This window comes from Mizuhopecten yessoensis, unplaced genomic scaffold (assembly GCF_002113885.1).
Source record: "Mizuhopecten yessoensis strain PY_sf001 unplaced genomic scaffold, ASM211388v2 scaffold10053, whole genome shotgun sequence".
Taxonomy (NCBI): Eukaryota; Metazoa; Mollusca; class Bivalvia; order Pectinida; family Pectinidae; genus Mizuhopecten; species Mizuhopecten yessoensis.
The window spans coordinates 39,827-54,011 of record NW_018408355.1 but is presented as its reverse complement, the minus strand read 5'-3'; the positions used below and the strand labels follow the sequence as shown (position 1 = coordinate 54,011).

Sequence of the window (14,185 nt, the reverse complement as noted above, 5' to 3'; positions counted from 1 at the left end):
CCCCCTGGGGGCAGAGGGGCGGGGCCCAATAAGGGAAATAGAGGTAAAACCTTTAAAATCCTTTTTCTAACATAGGGATTAAGGGATTTTATCCTAATTTAGTCTGGAGCATCCTTGGGCCAAGGGGACTCAATTTTGTATAAGCAGTGGGTGTGGTCTCCCATGGGGCAGAAGGGCGGGGCCCAATAGGAGAAATAGAGGTTAAACCTTTAAAATCATTCTTCGACCGTCGATATTAAGGGATTATATCCTTATTAATTCTGCAGCATCCTTGGGCCAAGGGGTCTCAATTTTTAGCTCACCTGGTCCAAAGGACCATGGTGAGCTTATGCCATACCCCAGCGTCAGTCGTCCGTCCGTCTGTCAACTTTTCATTTAAAACGCTACTGGTCCTGAACGGCCAAGTAGATTTTGACTAAATTTGGTCTGGAGCATTCTTAGGCCAAGGGGACTCAATGTTGTATAAATGGTTGGTGTGGGCCCCCTGGGGGCAGAGGGGCGGGGCCCAATAAGGGAAATAGAGGTAAAACCTTCAAAATCCTTCTTCTACCGTAGGGATTAAGGGATTTTATCCTAATTTAATTTGGAGCATCCTTGGGCCAAGGGGACTCAATTTTGTATAAATGGTGGGTGTGGCGCCGCTTGAGGCAGATGGGTGGGGCCGAATAGGGGAAATAGGTAAAACCTTCAAAATCCTTCTTCTATTTTATCCTAATTCAGTCTGGAGCATCCTTGGGCCAAGATGACTCAATTTTGTATAAATGGTGGGTGTGGCCCCCCTTGGGGCAGAGGGCCGGGGCCGAATAGGGGAAATAGAGGTAAAACCTTCAAAACCCTTCTCCTACCCTAGGGATTAAGGAATTTTATCCTTATTAAGTCTGGAGCATCCTGTGGCCAAGGGGACTCAGTTTTGTATAAACGGTGGGTAGGCATCACTAGGGGCATAGGGGTGGGGCTCTGTTTGAAAATTGTTATATCTCAAGTACTGGATGGATCTTTCTGAAATTTCATATGTACTTACAGCTGCCATGCAGTACTATATCTTTATTCATACCAATTATTTTAAACATATTCAGCTGAGCGATACAGGCCCTCTTGGCCTCTTGTTATATTTGTTATTTAAACGCAAACAAATGATGCCGAAATACAAAATATGTGGGTTTGTTCCGTCAGAATAAAAGACGGCCAAGAAAAAAAGGAATGTTATTATCGCCAATATATTATCGAACATGCGGGAAAATTCATCGTCAAAGTCAATCTTATTTGTTTTAAATGCAGGAAAGACTGCAGCACAAAGTAAGGAGCGCAATACACGTGTAAGACATGTTATTTGAAAATTATATGTAATTTTACCATTTCAAGGTGCAGGAAAACGAAATCGAGATGTGTGTTTTGTACGATATTGTGTTACATACAGCATAACGCGAAGTAAGAACTGTGTTGAGTCTTTATCGTAAAACGCATGTATTAATAGTTATGGCCTTAAGTTCGACTGTTAACAATAAACTATTCTCAGACACGGGATTCTATGGTGGCTTGTGCATGACATTTCGTCTTTTCGCTTTGGCGCCTGAGAAATAACGCCAAGCGAAAAAACGAAATAACAAAAAACCGAAAACCCGCCAAACCTAAATAACGAAATAACGCCAAAGCGCCAAGCTAAATTCAATATACATCTAGATGTAAATTGAAGAATCTCGTCGGTATCACCCGGGACAGATTTTGAGTACAATTTGTTTTTTAGGTTTCTTCAATGTTAATCGTTTTTTAATATATAAAGCATTACTTGTATAATGGAAACATAGTAAATTTGATGCTCATAATTCTTTCACTATGATTAACAATACAGTAAAACCTCACTCCGGACATTAACTCGAGTTGACATTTCCTGTTGTCTGCAATATAAGCCTGAGGAAATATAGACAACCCGAAACTTTTGGACCCGCTGTTGTTTCCGTCTCTGACTCTAAACTCGTTGATGGAGACATTTTAATCCAAAATGAAATATTCGTCATCCACGTCATTTTGAATAGAAAAGGTCTAACGAACGGGGGACCTACATTCCGCTGTCTTCAAGATTCAATTAAAACTTTGGATGAGTGAAACACTGCTGGGGTGGGTCAACCCGAATACAGTTTTAAAAAAATACAATCCAATCATCTCTATATTTGCTTATGGTAAATTCTGTGATATATAACTAGATCTGTGTCGCTTTACGTAAAACAGCAACGGCTAAATCATGAGACGTTTGCAGTTTTGATACCAATACACTTTTATAATTCGATTTCTATTTGCTGACAATATTTCCCATTATGTAATTTTCTTGTAAGATACAATAAAACGTTTGTATAGTGTATTATATGGTAAACTAGTAATCGGGCAACATAACCAGGAACCGCCTGAATACTATAAAAAAAATAGCACCTCCATACCCGAGGCACGTGTCAACGGCGTGGCTGTTGGAATGTGTACTGGACACGTCTATTAATACCGACACAAACCAGTATGTACCCTTTACGGAATACAATATAGCAGATATACAGTTCAAAATATGTACAAGCTATATAGGAAGATTACATGCAATGAATTGTTTCCAATCTTTTCCAGGACTTACTTCATAACTACTAATCAGGGTCGGGTTCCAGATTTCCACTTTTGTGGACACAGTTTGGACTGAAACACATCAAGTTACGTCAAGTTAAACAACAAAGAAAGTCTCTGGTAATATTACTCATGTTCATATTTTTCTCTAGTTATCGATGTCGAATTCGAATTATTCTTCGATATTCTCTATGTTGTTTCTATACCTCAGCGGATTGAAGCATTGCTTTTATATGTAATACTTCTAGAAATGTATAAGCTGTAGTATATTAATTCTTAAAGAAATATCTATACCCTCCTATATCATCTATACTTCATATATCACCTATACCCTCCTACAGTAACTATACGTCCTGTACCACCTATACCCTTCTTCATCATCTATACTTCCTAAACCACATAAACCTTCCTTCAGCACCCATACGTCCTATACCACCTATACCCTCCTACATCACCATTACTTCCTATATCACATATACCCTCCTACATCATCTTTACTTCCTACATGTATATCACATATACCCTCCTACATCATCTACATGTCATATACCACATACACCCTCCTACATAACCTACACGTCATATACCATCTATACTATCCTACATCACCTATACGTCATATACCCCCTTTGCCCTCCTACATCATCTTTACCTCCTATACCCCCTTTGCCCTCCTACATCACATTTACTTCCTATTCCACATATACCCTCCTACATCAGCTACACGTCATATACCACCTATACCCTGCTACATCACCTATACGACCTATACCACCTATACCATCCTATATTATCTATACCCTCTAACATCACATATACCCTCCTACAACACCTTTACCTGCTATACCACCATAACCCTTCTACTTCACCTTTACTTCGTATACCACCATAACCCTTCTACTTCATCTTTACTTCGTATACCACCTATACCCTCCTACATCACATATACTTCCTATAACCACCTATACCCTCCTACATCACCTTAAATAACTATACCCTCCTACATCACCTTTATTTTCTATACCACATGTACCCTCCTACATCATCTATACCCCCTTTCACCAACTATACCTTCCTACATCACCTATATTTCCTATACCTTCCTACGTCACCTTTACCTCCTATACCACATATACCCTCTTGTATCACCTATACCCTCCTATATCATCTATACTTTATATACCACCTATACCCTCATACAGTAACTATACGTCCTGTACCACCTATACCCTTCTTCATCATCTATACTTCCAAAACCACCTAAACCTTCCTTCAGCACCTATACGTCCTATACCACCTATACCCTCTTACATCACCTACACGTCATATACCACCTATACCCTCCTACATCACCTATACGTCATATACCCCCTTTGCCCTCCTATATCTTCTTTACTTCCTATATCACATATACCCCCTATATCATCTACACGTCATATACCACCTATACCCTCCTACATCACCTATGCGTCATATATAACATACAACCTCCTACATAACCTTTACCTACTATACCAACATAACCATTCAACTTCACCTTTACTTTCTATACCATCTATACTCTCCTACATCATATATACTTCCTATAACCACCTATACCCTCCTACACCACTTTAAATAACTATATCCTCTTACATCACCTTTACTTCCTATACCACATGTACCCTCCAACATCATCTATACCATCTTACACCACCTATATNTTCCATTCCGTTTGTCAACTGAAACGCTGACACCCCTGTACTTCCTATGCCACATATACCCTCTTGTATCACCTGTACCCTCCTACCTAATCTATTCTTCATATATCACCTATACCCTCATACAGTAACTATACGTCCTGTACCACCTATACCCTTCTTCATCATCTATACTTCCAAAACCACCTAAACCTTCCTTCAGCACCTACACGTCCTATACCACCTATACCCTCTTACATCATCTTCAGGTCATATACCACCTATTTCCTCCTACATCACCTATACGACCTATACCACCTATACCATCCTACATTATCTATACCCTCTTACACCACATATACCCTCCTACATCACCCGTGCTTCCTATACCACCTATACCCTCTTACATCATCTTAAGGTCATATACCACCTATTTCCTGCTACATCACCTATACGACCCATACCACCTATACCATCCGACATTATCTATACCCTCTTACACCACATATACCCTCCTACATCACCCGTGCTTCCTATACAACCTATACCCTCCTACATAACCTTTACCTACTATACCAACATAACACTTCAACTTCACCTTTACTTTCTATACCATCTATGCTCTCCTACATCACATATACTTCCTATAACCACCTCTACCCTCCTACACCACTTTAAATAACTATATCCTCTTACATCACCTTTACTTCCTATACCACATGTACCCTCCAACATCATCTATACCCTCTTACACCAACTATACCCATCTACATCTCATATACCTCCTATACCTTCCTACGTCACCTTTACTTCCTATACCACATATACGCTCCTACATCATCTGTACCCTCTAACATCACCTATACCCTCCTACATCAACTATACCCTCTTACACCACCTATACCATCCTACGTCACCTTTACTTTCTATACCTTCCTACGTCACATTAACTTTCTATACCTTCATACGTCACCTTTACTTTCTATACCTTCATACGTCACATTAACTTCCTATGACACCTATACCCTCCTACATGTACATCACCTATACTTCCTAACCCACCTAAACCTTCGTCCATCACCTATACGTCATATACCACCTATACCCTCCTACATCACCTTTACTTCCTATATCACATATAACCTCCTACATCATCTTTACTTCCTTTGTCACATATACCCTCCTACATCATCTACATGTCATATACTACATACATCCTCCTACATCATCTACACGTCATATACCACCTATACCCTCCTACATCACCTATACGTCATATACCCCCTTTGCCCTCCAACATCATCTTTATCTCATATACCCCCTTTGCCCTCCTACATCACATTTACTATTATAATTTACATCGTAAAGCTACATGTATTGTGAAACTAACTTTAAAGTCAGATATGTGTATCAAGAAACATATCGTATCGAATGTGTTGTGCTGTGAAAATACAGTTTACATGGTACATGGTACATGGTACGGGGTACAGGGTACAGGGTACAGCGTAGACTGATCAAACAATTCATTAAATCGTTCAGCTTCGCAAGACTTTGTTGTGTATTGTAGCAAAACAATGTGTTTGCTTACATAATGAAATACAATTTCATTTCGGGTATTATCAGTCAAAGTTCAAATAAACTCGATTTGTGAGCTCACCGATTCTTTTTTTAAACACCAGAAACGATGTTATCCACTGTGCAGTGATACGAAAACGTACAACAGCTAAAATGGAGAAAAAAAATGAACTCTATTTACTATTTACATCGTAAAGCTACATGTATTGTAAAACTAACTTTAAAGTCAGATATGTGTATCAAGATACATATCGTATCGAATGTATTGTGCTGTTAAATACAGTTTACGGGGTACAGGGTACGGGGTACAGGGTACAGGATACGGGGTACATGGTACAGGGTACGGGGTACGGGGTACAGGGTACAGGGTACTAGAACCAGGTATTCTATATTGTAACCAGTGTAACTTAGAATTTTTTGAAACTTGAAAGGGTGTTTTATATATACAATTCCATGTTTCATCATCTAGATTAAATATTTCATTCCACTTTATTTTACCTGTTGCTGTGATATTATTTTGTAGAAGTCCTTTGACCCTTTAATATTTTTAAAGAAAATCTCAAGATTAAGTGGAATAAAAGGATAACTAACAACATCATTAACTATTTCCTTATGCCTCAGATATTTCCTTACTGCTCTAACTATTCCTTCAAAGGTAAGCAAATTAGTTCTTAAGTTACATTTCTCCATAAATTCCTGATAATTATAAAAAGTACTTGTTTTCGGGGTTTTTATTATATCATTGATAATAATTACTCCCTTCTTATACCGTTCTTTATAAAATACAGATCTCTTTTCTATTGTTAAAAATTTACTATGCCAAATAGGTGTTTTAAGTATTGTCCTATTCCCATTTATCAAGTGTTCTTCCTTATCATGGAGGGTTTTCCAAGAGTTTAGAACATCTTTCCAAAACGGATTCTTGTATTTTTTTCACAAATATATAAGTATTCTGATCCACAGTTAGCCATAATATCTATATCAATATTTTTGTTAAGTATACATTGCCATTTATTAGATTTAGACAATCATCTCCTGATCCATGTTAGTTTTAATGCCTTAATGAAAGAATGAATATGTATCATCTTTATCCCCCCTTCTGCATAATCTTTTATGATAATACACCTTCTTACTTTGTCAATTTTTCCACCCCAAAGGAAATGATACAGTTTTGAATTTAGTTTTTTAATGAAGTGTTCATTTGGATTTGGTAAGGATATAAAAAGATGATTAAATTGTGAGATAAGCAAAGACTTAATAATGTGAATTCTCCCAATTGGAGTAAGTATTCTCCTATTCCAGTTTATTAAGATTAACTTAAGTTTTACCATTTTTTTTTCATAATTCAGTTTTGGTGTTTTATGTAAATCAATGTGAAAATCAATCCCTAGTACAGTAAACTTATGGTTCCCCCAATGCAAGTTCCACTCTGGAAAAAATGCATCCTCAAAGTAATTTTTCCAGAGTCTTCCAAATTACTTCAGTTTTAGTTGTGTTTATTTTCAGTCCCGAAATTTTGGCAAATGTGTCTAATTCTCCTAATGTTTCCCTTAAGGTGGCTCGACACATCGTCATCAGCGTCCATTTTCGTGACATACTTCCGGAAAAAGTACAGCTAGGACTCAATTATCTTAATCGAAATGTGCATGTACACCGTGTCGTCATTTCCGTATTGCGTATCGGGCATTCAATATCGTAGTGCAAATTATAGTAACACCTGCTGGGCCGTTTTCGTTTAAACGGTCAAACCGATCGGACCACTGTTGTTCGTTTATTAAATAAGGTCGGACCTAGTAATCTGATGCTGCTTTCAGGCGAGTCTTGAGAAAGCCTTGCAAGGCCTGCATACACATTTGCAGGTCCGCCAGGATTTACACCCGAAATTGTTACATTTATAAACGGTCAAACCGGTTGTTCCGCATAAACGAACAGGCCCATGGTAAACAATAGTACACGTGCGTGCCGATGATATGTCAACACCCGATATCAAGATTTTACCGGGAAATGTATACTCACACGTACTTCAGGAATAAAGCTTTCCAATTCATAGACATAAACAGACTCACGGGAAGACAGTGACATGAGACCAGACGACCTCAAGAAGGTCATATAGGAAACACATGGAATGCGGACGTACCAACCTCACATGTGCATATCGCGTGTTTACACGAGTTCATAAGCTCGAGGTCGTTACGATTTTCGCTGTTGAGGGAGTTTCGCTCTGTCGATTAAATCGTGTTTACAAATGTAGTCTACTAGCTTACTCTGTGAAAATAATGTTTTGTAAAATATCAAGATACCTATGAAATGCATGTGTGAGTGCACGTGAGAACGGTATACCATGCGATAGCCTCTGGTCTGACATGTAATTATAAATATACCGTGAGTTAGCGGACTGTGGAATGATGTCCAAAGTGTACATGACTGAGGGTAATTTGGTTCCATTAAAGAACAATAAATTGATAATTTTGATATCATATTTTTGATTTATTTCCATCATTTTTGTTATATGTAAACAGAGACAACTGTCATTGTGTAAATGTCACCCCTCTGCAAAAAGTTCCGATTTTTTTCAAGGAAGATAACTCTCACCCGGATCAAAGTGATTGTAAAATGTAAAATAAATTAATTATAAAGCCATTGTGTATATTTTGTTCAATTTCCCACTCTATATGTATAGAACTTTGTGTCCTGGGTGCTTTTAGCTTGTAGATAATCACTTTTATCCGTACAAATTCAATAAAAAACACTTTGTGTAACATGTGTTACATATTTTGCGATAAATAAAATATTTGTAGGGTTAATTAGAAATGCTTCTTTTCATTTTATTATTGTTGTTATTGTTCCGAACAATGCCACACACAAAAAACCCGGAAAATATTAGAATTGACGAAAATTCAATTTTTTGGTATTTTTTCCAAAAAATTCCCCAAACTATCGGAATGTTTAGATTTTCATAAAATCAACTCGACATAGTTGCATAACAATTATATGAAAGTTTCAACGAATTTTGCTGGTTAATTGCGAAAGTGTGGAGCCACCTTAAAGAGTTTTTCGATCCGTCAAGAATAACTGAAGTATCATCAGCATATTGAGATAGTACTATTGGTGTATTTTCTATATGTATTCCTTTAATTCTATTATTATTTCTAATTCTGATACCTAGTACTTCTGCACATAAAATAAATAAATACGGGGCAATAGGGTCACCTTGACGACATCCACGTTTAATTTCAAAAAATGGTGATAGATTCCCTCCTTGGTTAATAGATGACTTTGGACACTTGTGAAAAGTTTTGATCCAACTTCTTATATCATTTTCAAAATTAAAAAATTCCAGTACCTTATCATTAAAATCCCAACTTACAGAATCGAAAGCTTTTTCAAAATCAATAAAAAGTAGCATACCAGGTATTTCATTCTTTTCAGCATATTGCATGATGTCATATATTATTCTAGTGTTTTCTCCTATATATCTTCCTGAAATAAAACCTGACTGATCTGTATTCATTAATTTGTTTAAAACAGTTTTTACTCTATTTACGATTGAACCTGATGCTATTTTGAATTCTATTTTTAGAAGTGAAATGGGTTTCCAGTTTTTCAAAAATTGCCTCGGCTTATCTCCCTTTGGTAAACATGTTATGATTCCCTGTCTTTGTGTTATTGAAAGTTCATTATAATTATATCCATATCTTATTGATCTTACTACATACTGACACAGCTGTTTCCAAAAGCATTTTAAAAATTCAGAAGTAAACCCATCAGACCCTGGACTTCTAATGTTTTTCATATTTTTAAGTGTACAAGATGCTTCATTATAAGAAATAGTCCCCTCTAAATTTTCTGATTCTTGACGACTCAATTTTGGAATACTATTACCATTTAAAAACTTATCTAAATTAACCACATGAAGATCATTATCTGCAGAATATATTTTTTCATAAAATTGTTGTACCTCATTTAATATTTCACCTTGTTCCCTAATCAGTTCTCCATTTGCTTTTTCTATTACTGGGATAATTTTAGTAACAAAATTTCTATTTTCAAGATTTAAAAAATATTTAGATGGTTTTTCGCCTTCTTCTACCCATTTAGCTTTAGATCTCAAAATACTTCCTTTTAGTCTATGCATTCTTATTACTTCTAATTCATTTTGTTTTTCTTCTAGTTCTTTCTACATTTTCTTGAGCTTCTAGTTCTTTAATTCTATATCAAAGATAACTTTCCTGTTGTTGTTTTTTTTTTTGGGGGGGGGGGGGGGGGTTCTTGTATGAAGCATACGAAATAGTCTTTCCACTAATTTCAAATAAAAGAGTTTCTAAAAATAGTTGGTCATTGATTGTTAGTTGAATATCTTCATTTGGAATGACAGACAAATAATCGAGGTTGTAAACTGGTAGTGCATATTGTATTTTGATGTCTAAAATATGTTTATCAATAATATTAAGATATTCTCTATCATGAAGCAATGAATTATTGAACTTCCGGAGGCCTTTTCCTTTCTTAAAATCGTTAAAAACTATTGATATAATTGGTGTTGAGTGGTCTGATCGATAGCCTGGCTCAATTGTTGATTTTTCAATACAAGATATCACATTTTCTGAAACTAAAAAATAATCTATACGTGACTGTTTAATTGGGTTTGACCTTCCCCACGTGTAACTTTTGGTCTCTGGGTGCTGCTCTCTATATATGTCTATCATTCCGAATTCATTTATTAACTCAATTACTCTATCTTTTGCTTTAGGATTGTTTACATGTCTATAATTATTGTCATAATCTAGATCAGGGTTCATAACTAAATTGAAATCACAACATATAGTATAAGAGTCATTATTGTAATCATTAATAGCATCTTATAATTTATCGTAAAAACGAGGTATGTCTAAGTTTGGTCCATATAATGTAATTAAAGTAAGTCTTTTTTCTGATATAACCAAGTCCAAAGCTAAAAATTCCCCTCTAAATCCTTCTTTTTACTTATCACATTTGCCTCGAAATTATTATTAAATAGGATTGCTACCCCCTAGAGTTTGATCTAAATGAGCTGAAATGACATGTATATTCCCATTCTGTTCAAATATCATTTTTCATCTCCGCAGTAAAATGTGTATCCTGTATACAGTAAGTATCATAATGTTTGCTTCTAAAGTACCAAAAGACATCTTTACGTTTGTTCTTATCTCCCAGACCCTGAAAATTTGCTGTTAGAAGTTTGATACCTTCCATTTAGAATTGTTGACATTTAAAAATAATATATAGTAGAGCTGCCCTTTTGCCAATCAATTACAATCTGGGACACAGCAGGATAGATGGTAGCTATATAATATAGAGGAGACAAGGATCGATAACACAGTCCCCTGTGGTAGCTATATACTATAGAGGAGATAAGGATTCTAACACAGTCCCCTGTGGTAGCTATATAATATAGAGGAGACAAGGATTATAACACAGTCCCCTGTGGTAGCAATAGACTATAGAGGGGACAAGGATTCTAACACAGTCCCCTGTGGTAGCTATAGACTATAGAGGAGACAAGGATTCTAACACAGTCCCCTGTGGTAGCTATAGACTATAGAGGAGACAAGGATTATAACACAGTCCCCTGTGGTAGCTATATAATATAGAGGAGACAAGGATTATAACACAGTCCCCTGTGGTAGCTATAGACTATAGAGGAGACAAGGATTCTAACACAGTCCCCTGTGGTAGCTATAGACTATAGAGGAGACAAGGATTATAACACAGTCCCCTGTGGTAGCTATATAATATAGAGGAGACAAGGATTATAACACAGTCCCCTGTGGTAGCTATATACTATAGAGGAGACAAGGATTATAACACAGTCCCCTGTGGTAGCTATATACTATAGAGGAGACAAGGATTATAACACAGTCCCCTGTGGTAGCTATATACTATAGAGGAGACAAGGATTATAACACAGTCCCCTGTGGTAGCTATATACTATAGAGGAGACAAGGATTATAACACAGTCCCCTGTGGTAGCTATATACTATAGAGGAGACAAGGATTATAACACAGTCCCCTGTGGTAGCTATATACTATAGAGGAGACAAGGATTATAACACAGTCCCCTGTGGTAGCTATATACTATAGAGGAGACAAGGATTCTAACACAGTCCCCTGTGGTAGCTATATACTATAGAGGAGACAAGGATTCTAACACAGTCCCCTGTGGTAGCTATAGACTATAGAGGAGACAAGGATTCTAACACAGTCCCCTGTGGTAGCTATAGACTATAGAGGAGACAAGGATTCTAACACAGTCCCCTGTGGTAGCTATAGACTATAGAGGAGACAAGGATTCTAACACAGTCCCCTGTGGTAGCTATAGACTATAGAGGAGACAAGGATTCTAACACAGTCCCCTGTGGTAGCTATAGACTATAGAGGAGACAAGGATTCTAACACAGTCCCCTGTGGTAGCTATAGACTATAGAGGAGACAAGGATTCTAACACAGTCCCCTGTGGTAGCTATAGACTATAGAGGAGACAAGGATTCTAACACAGTCCCCTGTGGTAGCTATAGACTATAGAGGAGACAAGGATTCTAACACAGTCCCCTGTGGTAGCTATAGACTATAGAGGAGACAAGGATTCTAACACAGTCCCCTGTGGTAGCTATAGACTATAGAGGAGACAAGGATTCTAACACAGTCCCCTGTGGTAGCTATAGACTATAGAGGAGACAAGGATTCTAACACAGTCCCCTGTGGTAGCTATAGACTATAGAGGAGACAAGGATTCTAACACAGTCCCCTGTGGTAGCTATAGACTATAGAGGAGACAAGGATTCTAACACAGTCCCCTGTGGTAGCTATAGACTATAGAGGAGACAAGGATTCTAACACAGTCCCCTGTGGTAGCTATAGACTATAGAGGAGACAAGGATTCTAACACAGTCCCCTGTGGTAGCTATAGACTATAGAGGAGACAAGGATTCTAACACAGTCCCCTGTGGTAGCTATAGACTATAGAGGAGACAAGGATTCTAACACAGTCCCCTGTGGTAGCTATAGACTATAGAGGAGACAAGGATTCTAACACAGTCCCCTGTGGTAGCTATAGACTATAGAGGAGACAAGGATTCTAACACAGTCCCCTGTGGTAGCTATAGACTATAGAGGAGACAAGGATTCTAACACAGTCCCCTGTGGTAGCTATATACTATAGAGGAGACAAGGATTCTAAGACAGTCCCCTGTGGTAGCTATAGACTATAGAGGAGACAAGCATTCTAACACAGTCCCCTGTGGTAGCTATATACTAAAAAGGAGACAAGGATTTTAACACAATCCCCTGTGGTAGCTATATACTATAGAAGAGACAAGGATTCTAATACAGTATAGAGGAGACAAGATTTCTAACACAGTCCCCTGTGGTAGCTATAGACTATAGAGGAGACAAGGATTCTAACACAGTCCCCTGTGGTAGCTATATACTATAAAGGAGACAAGGATTATAACACAGTCCCCTGTGGTAGCTATACTATAGAAGAGACAAGGATTCTGATACAGTCCCCTGTGGTAGCTATATACTATAGAGGAGACAAGATTTATACTACAGTCCCCTGTGGTAGAGGGTTTGCAGGTAGCTTGAACCTAAGATGAAGGGATTTAAATGCAATTGGAACCTTATATATGGACAGGTAGTCTAGATCTGAACCTATGATAATGTTGTCGCCACTTTCACACCTTCCCCTTTAAGATGACGCCATGTCTATGCACAGATTACACAAGTAACAACACAGGCTACAAAACCAGTATGACCATTACATACAGAGTTATTGCTGGTTCTTGCGACAGAACCAGCTGATGTGCCAACGAGAAAGCAAATAGCCAACTGAAAGAAAACTCGACAACAGATATATAGCACAAAAAAAACTTATTTGAAAAAAGGCTGGTGAAATTTGTCTAATCTACCGGTGAATATGAAAAAAGCAAAATGCCATACAATTGATATAACTTACTTGCTTGTCTGTTTTGTTGGTCTAAATTTTCCTTATATGTTGTGTTATGATCCCGGAATTTGGACCTGTATTTATAAGGCCGTGGTTATCATACACTCTTCAGGCACATCTACATATTGTTTAGCTGAGCGAGAACATGTTTAGACATAAGGCGAGGTCAAGTGAGTTATTGCTAACTGGATTACTGGTTGTTACGACTGTTACCGGTAAGACATATTTAATAGAACAGGTAGGAATAATAAATAGATGTCAAATCATTCATTTATGACATATTAACTAATAAGACACATACATACCATTTGCGTAATAAACATTTAAAATTTGATTCCAATAACAA

General features: G+C 37.3%; 1 protein-coding gene across 1 annotated transcript in view; it reads right to left on the bottom strand.

Annotated features, from left to right (window-relative positions):
* LOC110459378 (carbohydrate sulfotransferase 11-like) overlaps nucleotides 1–13,943 on the bottom strand; it is a 65,734-nt gene extending 51,791 nt beyond the window's left edge. Inside the window, exon 1 of the mRNA XM_021511601.1 lies at nucleotides 13,849–13,943. The gene's annotated coding sequence lies outside the window, so the exon portion shown is untranslated. The remainder of the gene's footprint in view (nucleotides 1–13,848) is intronic.
* Nucleotides 13,944–14,185: the final 242 nt, after the last annotated feature.